General features: G+C 33.8%; 1 non-coding gene across 1 annotated transcript; it reads left to right on the forward strand.

Moving 5' to 3' along the window:
* The first annotated feature begins 9,445 nt into the window (after positions 1-9,445).
* Positions 9,446-9,517, forward strand: TRNAA-UGC (transfer RNA alanine (anticodon UGC)). Its single transcript has one exon. It is a non-coding gene; the product is annotated as a tRNA-Ala (tRNA).
* Positions 9,518-14,097: the final 4,580 nt, after the last annotated feature.

Raw genomic sequence — 14,097 nt, forward strand, 5'->3', positions numbered from 1 at the left:
TTGCAGTGATGTTAATGAATCCAATACCCAACGAGCAATCTTATTAGATTTAATCGAGGATACAAGAGAGCAACAGATATATAGGTACAAGCAGTCTGTAATAAGTATGATAAGTAAGAGTATGAATGAAACAGTAAACTGGCGAAGCGGACAAAATAAGTGCGAGGACTTGCAGTGTTTTAAGTGTGGTAAGGTTGGCCACATAGCAAAAAATTGTTTTATAAAACAAACTGAGTCTGTAAGTTGTTTAACTGTTGTATTTTAGTAAGGATTTTATAGCAAGGGTTAATTCAGAAGTATAAGATCTTAGTTAGACGACATCTTGTTGAGATAGAAGATGTGTTATTAGGATTAAAGGATATTAAACATAACGTTTTGTAGATTTCAGATTTACCTCAACAAAAACGTGGTTTAATACAGGCAGGTGGAAATGTTCTGAAAGTTTTGTTCGGAACCACAACCACAGATGATTTACGTGAATTAAATAAGAAAGTATAACATCAAAGACAAGTATCCAGAGAAATGATTCATTTAATAGGTAAACAGATGACTATAATGAATTCATTAAACCAGACACTTGAATTACATGAACAGGAAATTAAAAGCGTGTCTAGAGCATTAGTAAACATTACTAACAGTTTGATACATACTAGAATAAGACAGACTGAGCTTCATAAGGAAGGAATTGAAATGTTAGTTTCCACTTAAGTAGATTATAAAAGTATTAGACGAAGTTGAAAGTGAGTTACCTCCGTACTTACACTCTGTAATTCCTACACATAGTAAAGAGATTTACATGTATTATAGATAGGCTGATGTAAAACAGCCGCAGTAAAGGATACGTAAAAATGTTCATGGAGATACCTTTGAAAGCAAACGATAGAATGTTTAAATTATATAAAATCAAACCCTAATCATTAGCATTAAGCCATTCATTCGCTCTAACTGTAGAAAATAACAACCAATATCTTGCAGCGTCAAGTGATCAACGTACTTATATGGAAATAACAGAAGATATGCTAAACTGTGTAGAAGGACCCATTAGAGTATGTGGCCCAACTTCAGTAATTTGTTCAGTACCCACTATGACTTGAAGTTATGCAATATTAACAAGACTTTCCTAGGGTGGAGGTCCATTATGGGCTGTATTTTAGCCAGTTTACCTGAACTGAGTCATTGTGTGCGGCTCTTAACATTTTTATAATATATCCATTTTTCATCTCCAGTTACTAACCTGTCCAAAAGGTGAGTTACGTTCACACGAGTGCAGAGAAGTGCAAATGTCCATTCTTGCTCTGAGGTTGGCTTCTGTCAAATCATAGAGACCCATTTTCCAAGTTTTGATACATTTCCATTGTTGCAGATGACAGTGAACTGTTGAAGTAAGCTTCTGCTTGTTCTTCGAATGCTACAGCACAGTCTTCATCAAGTGCAGCCAGCAGCAAGTCATCATTAAACTTAAGCTGTAGTTACCTGATATAAACTTCTGAAACTACGTTCGACGTTTACTTTCATTGAGAGAATCCGTACCATAAACACGTTGAATGTTTTTTGTGGTTTCTGCTGCACTATTGTCTTTTTTAAACTCATAAAGCATTATATGTCTAATGTCGGGCTGAAGAGAAACAAATATTTCTGAGCGCCCCTGGTTTGCCTTAGGGTCTCCCTAAGATCTTTAAAACCAAAATTACTGTCAAGTCTAAAATAAATAAATAAATATGTCTAATGTGCTCCTCAGACACATCCATCTTCATGAGGGTTTATTTGATAAATGATCTGAAAATTGGAGTTTGGACAGTTTCTTTTATTTGTCTGAGCATTTTTATGCACGTCCTAGTACATATTTAAGTCATTGAAGCCTTCTACAAAGACAGAAATAATGATGCACTTTCTGTATTGAAATTTCGGACATCACTTATGAGATGACCTGATAAATCATGAAAAATGTTATTTAGTTCATAATGAATAATATACAATATCTAAATCATGCAGGATTACTTTAAATCAAACATTAAGCTGACTGTGTACAAGATAAAGAATTCTTCCGTTAGATAAAAAAAGAGTCCACTGTGAACAAAATCAAACAAATAATTATTAAAACGATACAAAACACTGCTGTTCTGTATAGTGAAACAATCATTAAGAAACTCTTACTTTACCTGACTGAGGTTTAACATATATAAATATATGGACACATAACTTGTTAGTTGATTTGTTATCACGAGATACTGATATATATATATGTGGATTTGGTATTTAGTTGAAACTTCAAAGTATAAACAAGTGTGATGTAGTGTGTGGTTCAGTTCTTTGTTTATTCAATAAAATGTATTCCTGAAGTTGATATGTATATCATTATATATAATTTAATACGAAATTTATGTTGTTGCTATATATTTATGTATTAGTGCACAGTTGGTACAATGTATACAAGAAGGTTTACATAGATACTTGTAATCTCTTCTCTAAAATGAACGCATGGTTACATAATCTCAGACATTTTGTGTCAGTTCAAACATCTGAGAACCTGTTTGAATCAAGTGACAAAGAAACTTAATAAGATTTTTCATCTTATTTGCATCATGGCACATTTCAGGCTAAATTTGTTTCAAAAGTTGTTACATTTTCCTCCTTAGACCTTTACTCTTTTGTTCTGTCAAAGCCTCCATCATGTGAGAAATGTGTAGCTCACAGTAAAGGTTTTCCAGAATTCTAATCAAGAGTGGTAATCGCTCTATTGTCCTGATCTGTTTCAGTTTGTTTTCTTGTTTTGTTTTTGTATTTTTTAATTTCACACAAAGCTACTCGAAGGCCATCTGCGCTAGCCGTCCATAATTTAGGAGTGTAAGACTAAAGGGAAGGCAGCTAGTCATCACCACCCACCGCCAACTAATGGGCTACTTTTTAACTAACGAATAGCGGGATTGACCGTAACTTATAACACCCCCGCGGCTGAAAGGGCGAGGATGTTTGGTGAAACGGGGATTCGAACCCGCGACCCTCAGATTACAAGTCGAACGCCTTAGCTCACCTGGCCATGTCGGGCCTCCGACCTGTTTCAGATAAAGCGGTGTCACAACAAACTGTCATGACCTGATCTGTGATATCATAATATTCAAGCAAACTGTAAAGGCTAACTGGTTACTCATGACCTTTTGAAGAAAGTATTATTCCTAGAAGTAAATCAATTAGATCTAAGAATGAAGTAGTAACACTGACTACAAACACCAACTATAAGTTTTCTATCCTCCTCCAATTCGCTCACTGTATTTGTGATAAACTGAAGGTCAATATTTGACATGTCTTATCTGATGTCTGTAGCTTCAGATTATTAACATGTCTTATCTGATGTCTGTAGCTTCAGATTCTTAACATGTCTTCACTGATGTCTGTAGCTTCAGATTATTAGCATGTCTTCACTGATCTGTAGTTTCAGATTATTAACATGTCTTTACTGATGTCTTAGCTTCAGAGTCTTTACTGATGTCTGTAGCTTCAGATTATTAACATGTCTTCACTGATGTCTGTAGCTTCGGATTCTTAACATGTCTTTACTGATGACTGTAGCTTCAGATTCTTAACATGTCTTCACTGATGACTGTATTTTCAGATTATTAAAATGTCTTCACTGATGTCTGTATCTTCGAATTCTTAACATGTCTTATCTGGTGTCTGTAGCTTCAGATTATTAACATGTCTTATCTGATGTCTGTAGCTTCAGATTCTTAGCATGTCTTCACTGATGTCTGTAGCTTCAGATTATTAACATGTCTTCACTGATGTCTGTAGCTTCAGATTATTAACATGTCTTCACTGATGTCTGTAGCTTCAGATTATTAACATGTCTTCACTGATGTCTGTAGCTTCAGATTCTTAACATGTCTTCACTGATGTCTGTAGCTTCAGATTATTAACATGTCTTCACTGATGTCTGTAGCTTCGGATTCTTAACATGTCTTTACTGATGACTGTAGCTTCAGATTCTTAACATGTCTTCACTGATGACTGTATTTTCAGATTATTAAAATGTCTTCACTGATGTCTGTATCTTCGAATTCTTAACATGTCTTATCTGGTGTCTGTAGCTTCAGATTATTAACATGTCTTATCTGATGTCTGTAGCTTCAGATTCTTAACATGTCTTCACTGATGTCTGTAGCTTCAGATTCTTAGCATGTCTTCACTGATGTCTGTAGCTTCAGATTCTTAACATGTCTTCACTGATGTCTGTAGCTTCAGATTCTTAACATGTCTTCACTGATGTCTGTAGCTTCAGATTCTTAGCATGTCTTCACTGATGTCTGTAGCTTCAGATTATTAACATGTCTTCACTGATGTCTGTAGTTTCAGATTATTATCACGTTTTCACTGATGACTGTAGCTTCAGATTCTTAACATGTCTTCACTGATGTCTGTAGCTTCGGATTCTTAACATGTCTTTACTGATGTCTGTAGCTTCAGATTCTTAACATGTCTTCACTGATGTCTGTAGCTTCAGATTATTAACATGTCTTCACTGATGTCTGTAGCTTCGGATTCTTAACATGTCTTTTCTGATGACTGTAGCTTCAGATTCTTAACATGTCTTCACTGATGACTGTATTTTCAGATTCTTAACATGTCTTCACTGATGTCTGTAGCTTCAGATTATTAACATGTCTTCACTGATGTCTGTAGTTTCAGATTATTATAACGTTTCACTGATGACTGTAGCTTCAGATTATTATAACGTTTCACTGATTACTGTATTTTCAGATTCTTAACATGTCTTCACTGATGTTTGTAGCTTCAGATTATTAACATGTCTTCACTGATGTCTGTAGCTTTAGATTATTAACATGTCTTCTCTGATGACTGTAGTTTCAGATTAATAACATGTCTTCACTGATGACTGTAGTTTCAGATTCTTAACATGTCTTCTCTGATGAATGTAGCTTCAGGTACTATAATTTCTTATTTGATTCTTCAAACATTTGACCGAGAAAGACTGACATTATTAATGTCACCTCCAGTGAATTCCAAGAAAGCCGCCCTTCGATTCCAGCCTTAGTGGTAATCGGGATGCATGTTCCATGAGCTGATCGATAGATGTCTCCAAAATAACTTTATCAGTTCTTTTCTCTATGAGTATCTAGGTTTGGTCCATTTTATTATATTTTTAGGTTGCATTTTTATCATGTAATATAGTTAAAAATTAGAATTTAGCTTGGTTATAATAAAAAATAAAAATATTATCAATGATAATATTTTGTATGGTATAGATAGTACAAGTAAAATCAATAAAACTACTTGTAATATTTTATGAAATACTTCACTCACTTATAATCATCATAGAGGGACAAATTTTGGTTTTTTAACATCATTGTATGAATATAAATAGCAATCTACAAAGTCGGGTCCCATTTGGGACAGTGGTTCTTTTTTGTGTGTAAAATAATTAAATTTCTTGTTATCTATAGATAAGATGATCATTTTGAAAATATATCCTTTTAGCAGCATGTTCTTTTATTAATCTGTTTTCGAGAACAACTGGATGGATTTTAGAATTCGTTTGACATCAATCCTCATGTTATGATATAAACGGCTGTTAAGTGCACATGTTGGTAATTTATTTCGAGAGTCAATATTTTATTATTGTTTAATTTTGTTCGTAACATGATATTTACAAGCAATTAATTTGACGGTCAAGCCCAATATTCGTTGTTAAAAGAGTAATTCAAGAGGTGGGATGGTGATAACTTGCTCTCTTCCCTGTAGTCTTACATTGCTAAATTTGGGACGGCTAGCACAGATAATCCTCTTGTATGTTTGTATGAAAAACAAAATAAATCGTTTATACCTTCCTAGTGTACGGTAACTTCTGGAATAATATGTAACATGTGACGATATTCTAAATTTATATATATTATGTAATTGTTTCTTGGTGAACAATTGTTAAAGTTTCCGATAAAAAGTACAACTGTTAATAATTAATCGTAATTATGAGTGACAGAAAAACTAATAAGTATTCTATGATTTCTTTATCTTACGTTACAATTTCATTAACCTCGCTGTTTTGGGCCAAGAATATCTGACCTGAGCGCCTCTAAGTTTGTTCAGGATTTCTCAAGTCCAGTTACATATGTCATCAAAACGCTTAGCGTAAAATACCCTGTATCTTTGCGTTAATTTTGTTTTATTGAATATATGTATGAATGTTGTATATTTATCGATTTTAATGAATCAATTAATCAAATGTTTAATCCGTGAACTGTAAAACACATATTTTAAAGTGTTGTCATATAGCAACAAACTGACCCACAATAATAAAAGGCCGAGGCTTTTGGTTTGTGTGTGACCCCACATAACTCCAAGAGAAAAAAACCTAGAAACTTAAAATTTTGCACACATACTACATGAGGGTATTATTACTTATCCACGTGTGTGCACATCTTTTTAATGAGAAATATAGTGAGAAACTACAAAGTAAAAAAGAGTAACCGACATAGCACCAAGAAAAAAGAACCTAAACACCGAGATGTTGCACCCACACTGAAGGTGTGCACCTAGGTATTACTTATCCACGTGTGTACACACCTTTTCAATGAGAAATATAGTGAGAAACTACAAAGTAAAGAAGAGTGACCACCCTAACACCAAAAAAAAAGACCCTAGACACCGAGATGTTGCACCCACACTGAAGGTGTGCACCTAGGTATTACTTATCCACGTGTGTACACACCTTTTCAATGAGAAATATAGTGAGAAACTACAAAGTAAAGAAGAGTAACCACCATAACACCAAGAAAAAAGAACCTAAACACCGAGATGTTGCACCCACACTGAAGGTGTGCACCTAGGTATTACTTATCCACGTGTGTACACACCTTTTCAATGAGAAACATAGTGAGAACTACAAAGTAAGAGAGAGTAACCACCATAACACCAAGAAAAAAGAACCTAAACACCGAGATGTTGCACCCACACTGAAGGTGTGCACCTAGGTATTACTTATCCACGTGTGTACACACCTTTTCAATGAGAAATATAGTGAGAAACTACAAAGTAAAGAAGAGTAACCACCATAACACCAAGAAAAAAGAACCTAAACACCGAGATGTTGCACCCACACTGAAGGTGTGCACCTAGGTATTACTTATCCACGTAGATGTGCAAATGTGTGAGAAAATATTTTTATTATGCAAATTAGCGAAAACCACATAGAAAGAAATGTCAGCGTCATAGTTAATTAACAGTATTATAAAACTGTTTATAGTAAATGGCATCATTTAGTGTTGAGCTTCGGCTTAACGTTGTTCTGAAATTAGAAGAATTTTTTTCAAGACTAAGATATGTTTTTATAATAAAATGTCGTACATAGAATCGTTTTATCCAAGAGATGGGACTAATGAGGCAGTTCGGATGAAATACACAAACAAACAGTATTTTAACTCATTTATGATTGAGATTTAAATAAGTAAGAGATTGTGTAAATTTAAAAATGTGATGTATATTTAACCAAATATACCTCGGAAAGAAATCCACATTCAAAAAAGGACTCCTTGTTACATATAGTTAAATAGCCAAGTCAGAGGCTAGTTAAGACACCAGTAGGGTTTGCTTCTATTTTAGACTTGATCAGAGTGAGAGCAGTTAGCCTAAATCATCCGTCGTTACCAAACATTTTACACATATAAGAGTACTTTTACTGTTATTCATGAACCGTGATGACGAGAAAACCCACTTGTAGAGAAAATTATGTATTTAAAAACGGCTAGAATGGGTTGAGAAGGCAGTAATAGAGGAGCGAACAACGTTTCGACCTTATTCGACGTAATTAACTCGGTATCACATATTTGTTTATTACCGGAATTAATCTGTAAAAACGTACTTTTATGTTTAGCTTTAGCATAAAAAAATGTTTTATTTGTGTTTTGGTTTATGAGAAAATATATTTAGGGTACATAAAACGGAAATGTGTGTTTGTTCACTAGAGTTCTTACGAAAATGCTTGTAATACATTGGGACCATCGATGTATTAAAGTAGTAACAATAGAAACAAGTAAACCAGAGTCTATAGGTTAAACATTAAGGACATCTATACACCGATATCCCTTTTGTAACTTTGTGAGAATTTCCAAACAAAGAAACAAAATAATATTTAGAGATAAAAACGTCAAACTTCTTTTCCAGTAGTGACACCTGGAGAGAACTTTTTACAACATACAGTTTTGTGTTTCTGGTACAAGGCATAGATTTTCTATTAAAAATTAACAAAAACTAATATATCTTTAGAATGTTCTCTTGTCTCCTAGTGGCACAAAGATATGACTGCGAATTTCCAACGCTAGAATACGGGTTTAGATACATGTGGTGGGCATAACAGAGATAATCCATAATGTAGCTTTGTGCTTAACTACAAATAAAGAAGAACTAGAATTGTTTTCATACGAGACATAAATATATTTCCCGAAAAACAGAAGAAAAAATTATATGATCCTTTTCCAGCCTTTCTGATAGTCAAAACCATCAAATGTTACAAAATGTATAAAAAGAAAGTTGTCAGATGTGATTGAGGTACATGTTGTTAACACATTTAAAATATGACAAATGTAACAAAATGTATAAAAAGAAAGTTGTCAGATGTGATTGAGGTACATGTTGTTAACACATTTAAAATATGACAAATGTAACAAAATGTATAAAAAGAAAGTTGTCAGATGTGATTGAGGTACATGTTGTTAACACATTTAAAATATGACAAATGTAACAAAATGTATAAAAAGAAAGTTGTCAGATGTGATTGAGGTACATGTTGTTAACACAAGCAATTAACACATTTAAAATATGACATTTTGCTTGTTGTTTATTTGTTGAATTTCTCAAAAAGCTACATCAATGCCATCTGCACTAAGTCTGAAGAGACAAACTAGAGTGGAGGCAGATATTGCCACCCTGTTTCATTTCTTGTCAGACCAAATAATAGGATTTGACCTTCACTGTTATAATGAAAATATGTGTCCAATGTGTGGAGTACAGCTAGTCTGGACGATGACAAAATGATACCACAAAACAATTGTTCCAGACATCGTCATTATAACCACCATGGGTCACTTTGTTACTTATAGCAAGGCTAATTCATTATTGTGTTCCTTATGAAAGTAAGGTAATATTCAAACGACTGTCATATGAGCTTTAAGCTCTGCAATATATAAATACATACATATACATAAGTAGTACTTTAAAGCAAACTGTATGATAAAGTACATTATCAGAATACATAAAAGTAAGAAAGAAATATACGAAGAGAAGAAAGCAACCAATACAACGTTCAATCAGTCAGATCATAATGTTTAAATACAAATTTTGTTTCACATTGGTTCAACAAGTTGCTCTGAGAAGTTTGAGTGAAAATAAACATGAACTTCATTGTTATAAATACACTGAGAAAAACACAAGAACTTACGGGGGTGTAGCTCAGTGGTAGAGCGTTCGCTTTGCATGCGAAAGGCCCCGGGTTCGATCCCCGGCACCTCCAGCGAAGTAGGCGATTGTACGAGAACTGTAAGTTTTTGTGTATTTATACTTAACTGTTACCATTATGTATGAACTAGCATACCGTACACCACTATTAACAGTACACGATCGTTAAGAAACTAAGAAATTTAAACCAACGAATTATTAATAGAAGAAATGACGTTTATTTTATTCAACAATGTAGAAAGGAACAACTAACCCCTAATTTTGTAAAGGTAAAACTTTCAAAAAATTTTAATACATATACAAACATTATCCAAAATTCACAGAAAAAACTACTTAAAGCCATGTTGAACACAAAATACAAAGAACTACATGACTTACAAAAACAAAAAATGAACCTAGACCATCAACTGGCATGCTGCATTAAACCAGAGATTTACGGACTTATACAACGAAACATAAACCAAATCAATACTAAGAACGACAGAGACAAAAAGATCTGCCACAACAAAAAAACTAGAGAAACTAAGATGCAAACAACAGAAAAGACACCAACACGACAAACCGTTGACTAACCTCATAATTAATAGATCTGACTGACAATTAAACACAGACGAGATACATCTACTTAACAAAGGACTCAACTTTGCAATAGCACCTAGGAACATTCCAACCATAGAAATCAAAACGTGTTTAGAAAATCTATGCAGGAGACTTGTGATACTTTCTACAGAGAACAAAAACAAGGAAACAACCAACAAAAAGAAGATAACTTAGATAATTTTATTGACATCCAACAGCCAAACTTCCCAGGTAAAATTAAAAATTTATATTTTCCAGTAACACCTAAAAACAACATCTTAAACGATTTTTATAAGAATTTTCTCACAAAACCATCAACATAATTTCACAAAACAGAAAACTAAAAAACAACCTTACAAAAAGAGACATTAATTCCATTAAAACCTAAAACAAGACAAAACATAAAAATTCTAAAAGCAGAAAAAGGTAACGCTATAGTCATAATGAACACGAATGAATACATCCAAAAAATGAATAACATCCTATCAGACACGAACAAATTTAAACCAATACACACAAATCCAACAAAGACACACGAGACGCAACTGAACAAATTACTACTACAAATGAAAAAAGCCAACACAATTTCACAAACACTTTATTCCTACCAACGTAAAACCGACTCACGCACACCACAAATATACGGCATCCCCAAACCTCATCAACCAGATTGTCCATTACGACCAATAATGTCCACATATGAATCGTTTAATTACAATCTTTGTAAATACATAGCATGGGCATTCTCCAAATATGTAACCTCAGCCAGCTCATTCATCAAAGACTCTTTTAATTTCAAGTCTAATCTAAATCAACTTAATCATAAAGCCTTAATGGCCAGTTTCGATGTTACATCCCTCTTTACAGAAGTTCCAACCACTGAAGCCTGCAAGATAGCCTTAGAACTCTATATCCGAGACCCTAACCCAACCATAGAAATTCCCAGTAACCAGTTAGCAACCCGAATAGAATTCACCACGATAGAGACAAACTTCATGTTCAACAACCAAAACTATATACAAACAAATGGCCAAAGCATGGGCAACCCAGTATCACCAGTTCTAGCCAATATTTTTATGACACAAGTTGAAACACAAGCAATTAACACAGCATTACATCCACCACTATACTGGTACAGATATGTAGATGACACGGTTGCGGGATTCAAATCTACAGAACACATACTTAATTTTTTCAATCACATTAACTCTATACATCCCAACATTAACTTCACATGTGAACAGGAAGAAAGCAATCAAATATCATTTCTTAACCTCAAAATTACAAGAACCGACACACAATTCAAAACAGAAATCCACCGAAAAATCACCCATACTGGACTATACATTCCTTGGGACTCAGCACATGAAACAAAATAAAAACTCAACATACTAAGAAACCAAATAAACACAGCCAAAAACCGATGCTCACCAGATAAAATTAACGATGAATCAGACAAAATAAAACAATACTTCATCAACATCAATAAGTTTCCTCCACAAACCATAGAAAACATTATACGCAAACACCTAGACAGAAAGCAAAATCAACCAACTACAGTAAACACATCTCACGAATCAAAAAATCACGAAACCATATACTGCTGTATACCATATATTCCTGACATCAGCAAACAAATAACCAACATTTGGCAAAAACTAGTAACAAAATACGACATTCCAGTTAATACCAAATTTATTCAAAAACCAGGCACAAAACTGAGGTCTATACTATGTAAAAACTACACTGACAAACACCAGACCAACATTATTTAAAAAATACAATGTGATAACTGCCACAACTTCTATATTGGAGAAACAAGTAGAAAAATGGAAACCAGATTCAAAGAACATAAAAAGTCACCACTCGTTTTCGAACACTGCAAGTGAAATAAACACAATATAACCATAGAAAACACTCAAATACTAAATAAAGAAACAAACATAAACAAACGCAAAATTAAAGAAGCCTTACTTATACAACAACTTAAACCCAAAATAAACCAATATAAAGGAACGCCTTTATACCTATATTAATATAATAAAATAAATAAAATTATATATTCAAACATCTAACACCGCCCTCTACATTCCAACTTTCAGTTACACAACCCCTTTGAAACATGTGGTCAGCTTCCGGTCAGTTACCTCTTTCTTTGTGAAACTGACGATGACCGAAGAAGGTCGAAACGTTGTTCCAACCCAAACGAGCCGTTTTTGCATATAAATTTCTCAACAAGTGGGTTTCTCGACATCACTGATTATATAATGTTTTGTTTTCAAAGTGTCCTGGAAAAAAAAAAAAAGTGTGCCTATGAAATCAAACCGACACCAAACTGGTGTCATAAATAGGTCATGTAAAAAATATAAACTGGTATATTCAATATTAGTTTATATAAAAAAAATTACAGTTTTCATGTTGTTATACCTTTTGCTTTTTCCTTGTCACACCAAACATGCTCGTATAATTTTTAAAATATCGTATCTGTGAAAACAGCTCTTGAAAGTGTTGGAGATATCCTGTTACTTAGACACAATCCAAAAAGGGATCACAAAAGAGTCAGCTGCTAATGAGTATCAAATACAGGTTAGATTTCGAATGCTAAAAACTTATAACCTACATGTCCTAAAACCATCTATTACTCGCTGTCAGTGTAAAACACTTAGATATTTCAGTAAAAGGTGAGCTTATTTTACAGCGAAATGAATTGAAAAATAAATAAAATTTTACTGAAAACATTTTATTTGAACAAAATATTTTAATCGATGTTAAAGAATAGACTTGTGTCAAGATTGACTTAAGTATAGTAATAATAATAATATTTATTTCCATCCATTTCACAATGTGTTTAGCCTAACATGACCCGGCTTAGCTAGGTGGCTAAAGCACTTGTCTCATAATCCGAATATCACGGGTTCGATCCCCTATCGTACCAAACATGCTCGTCGTTTCAGCCGTGAGAGCGTTATAATGTGATGGTCAATCCCACTATTCGTTGGTAAAAGAGTAGCCCAACATTGGCGGTGGGTGGTGATGACTAGCTGCCTTTCCTATAGTCTTACACTCCTAAATTAGGGACGGCTAGCACAGATAGCCCTCGAGTAGCTTTGTGCTTAATTCAAACCAAACCAAACTTGTGTTAAGAGTGCTTAAATAATGATAATAATACTTGATTATAAAGAGTCAAGAAACATTGTTAAGAAACTCCGGCATAAATCGTTTCGTATCGTGATAAAAAGAAATCCCAGCACGGCTCAGCACGTACACATTTTCCTTGTAAAGGTCGTCGAGTAGATTCACTTTTACACGAAACTTGTTTTGTAAACCAGGTTATACGCTACTCAAGTAGACAGCGATAAGGCGCTTGCACCAACCAGACTGGTAACTCAAGTAGTTACTAACTTAGTGTCTCAGGAATGTGGACGAATCAGTTGTTAACAGTTACATAACAAGGGGCGTGTATGTATAAACATGCTCTATGGTAGTGTTCTTCATACTCATTCTACGGACAAGTATGTAGACGCACATTTGTTTGATCTGGACAAGAATCTATTATTTTATTTTTCATGCAAAAAAACTAGAGTAAACTTAATCTGCCTTTCGGAATGATTCTATGTTACTTTAGTACATTATATGTCAAAACATGGTTTATCTTGTTATTCATTTTAAATGACAATTGTGTCAGTTAATCACTTTTCTTTACAAACTGAAAGTTTTATAAATAACTTACTCATATTCACACACACATAAAACTGATGATGTAAGTATTAGAGATTATACATCTTTAAAGGGAGACAACATCAAGATAAGACTTCATCATACATTTTTAAAGGAAACCCTCGTTTTGAAAGATACAAATCGTCTACGTCATCAGCACCCTTCTGATCTGGGTAACTCAATGTTATTGTGGATTCTTGTGCTACTTACCGATGTGGATCATTTCATAAACAGCTTCAACGCTGATTTGTATTATAAGAAAGGTCATTGTGTACACCTTCGTATTTGTCAGAAAATGACCATACAATTGCAGGTTTGTTCCACAGAAGTCTTACCATA

This window comes from Tachypleus tridentatus, unplaced genomic scaffold (genome assembly GCF_004210375.1).
Source record: "Tachypleus tridentatus isolate NWPU-2018 unplaced genomic scaffold, ASM421037v1 Hic_cluster_2, whole genome shotgun sequence".
Classification (NCBI taxonomy): domain Eukaryota; kingdom Metazoa; phylum Arthropoda; class Merostomata; order Xiphosura; family Limulidae; genus Tachypleus; species Tachypleus tridentatus.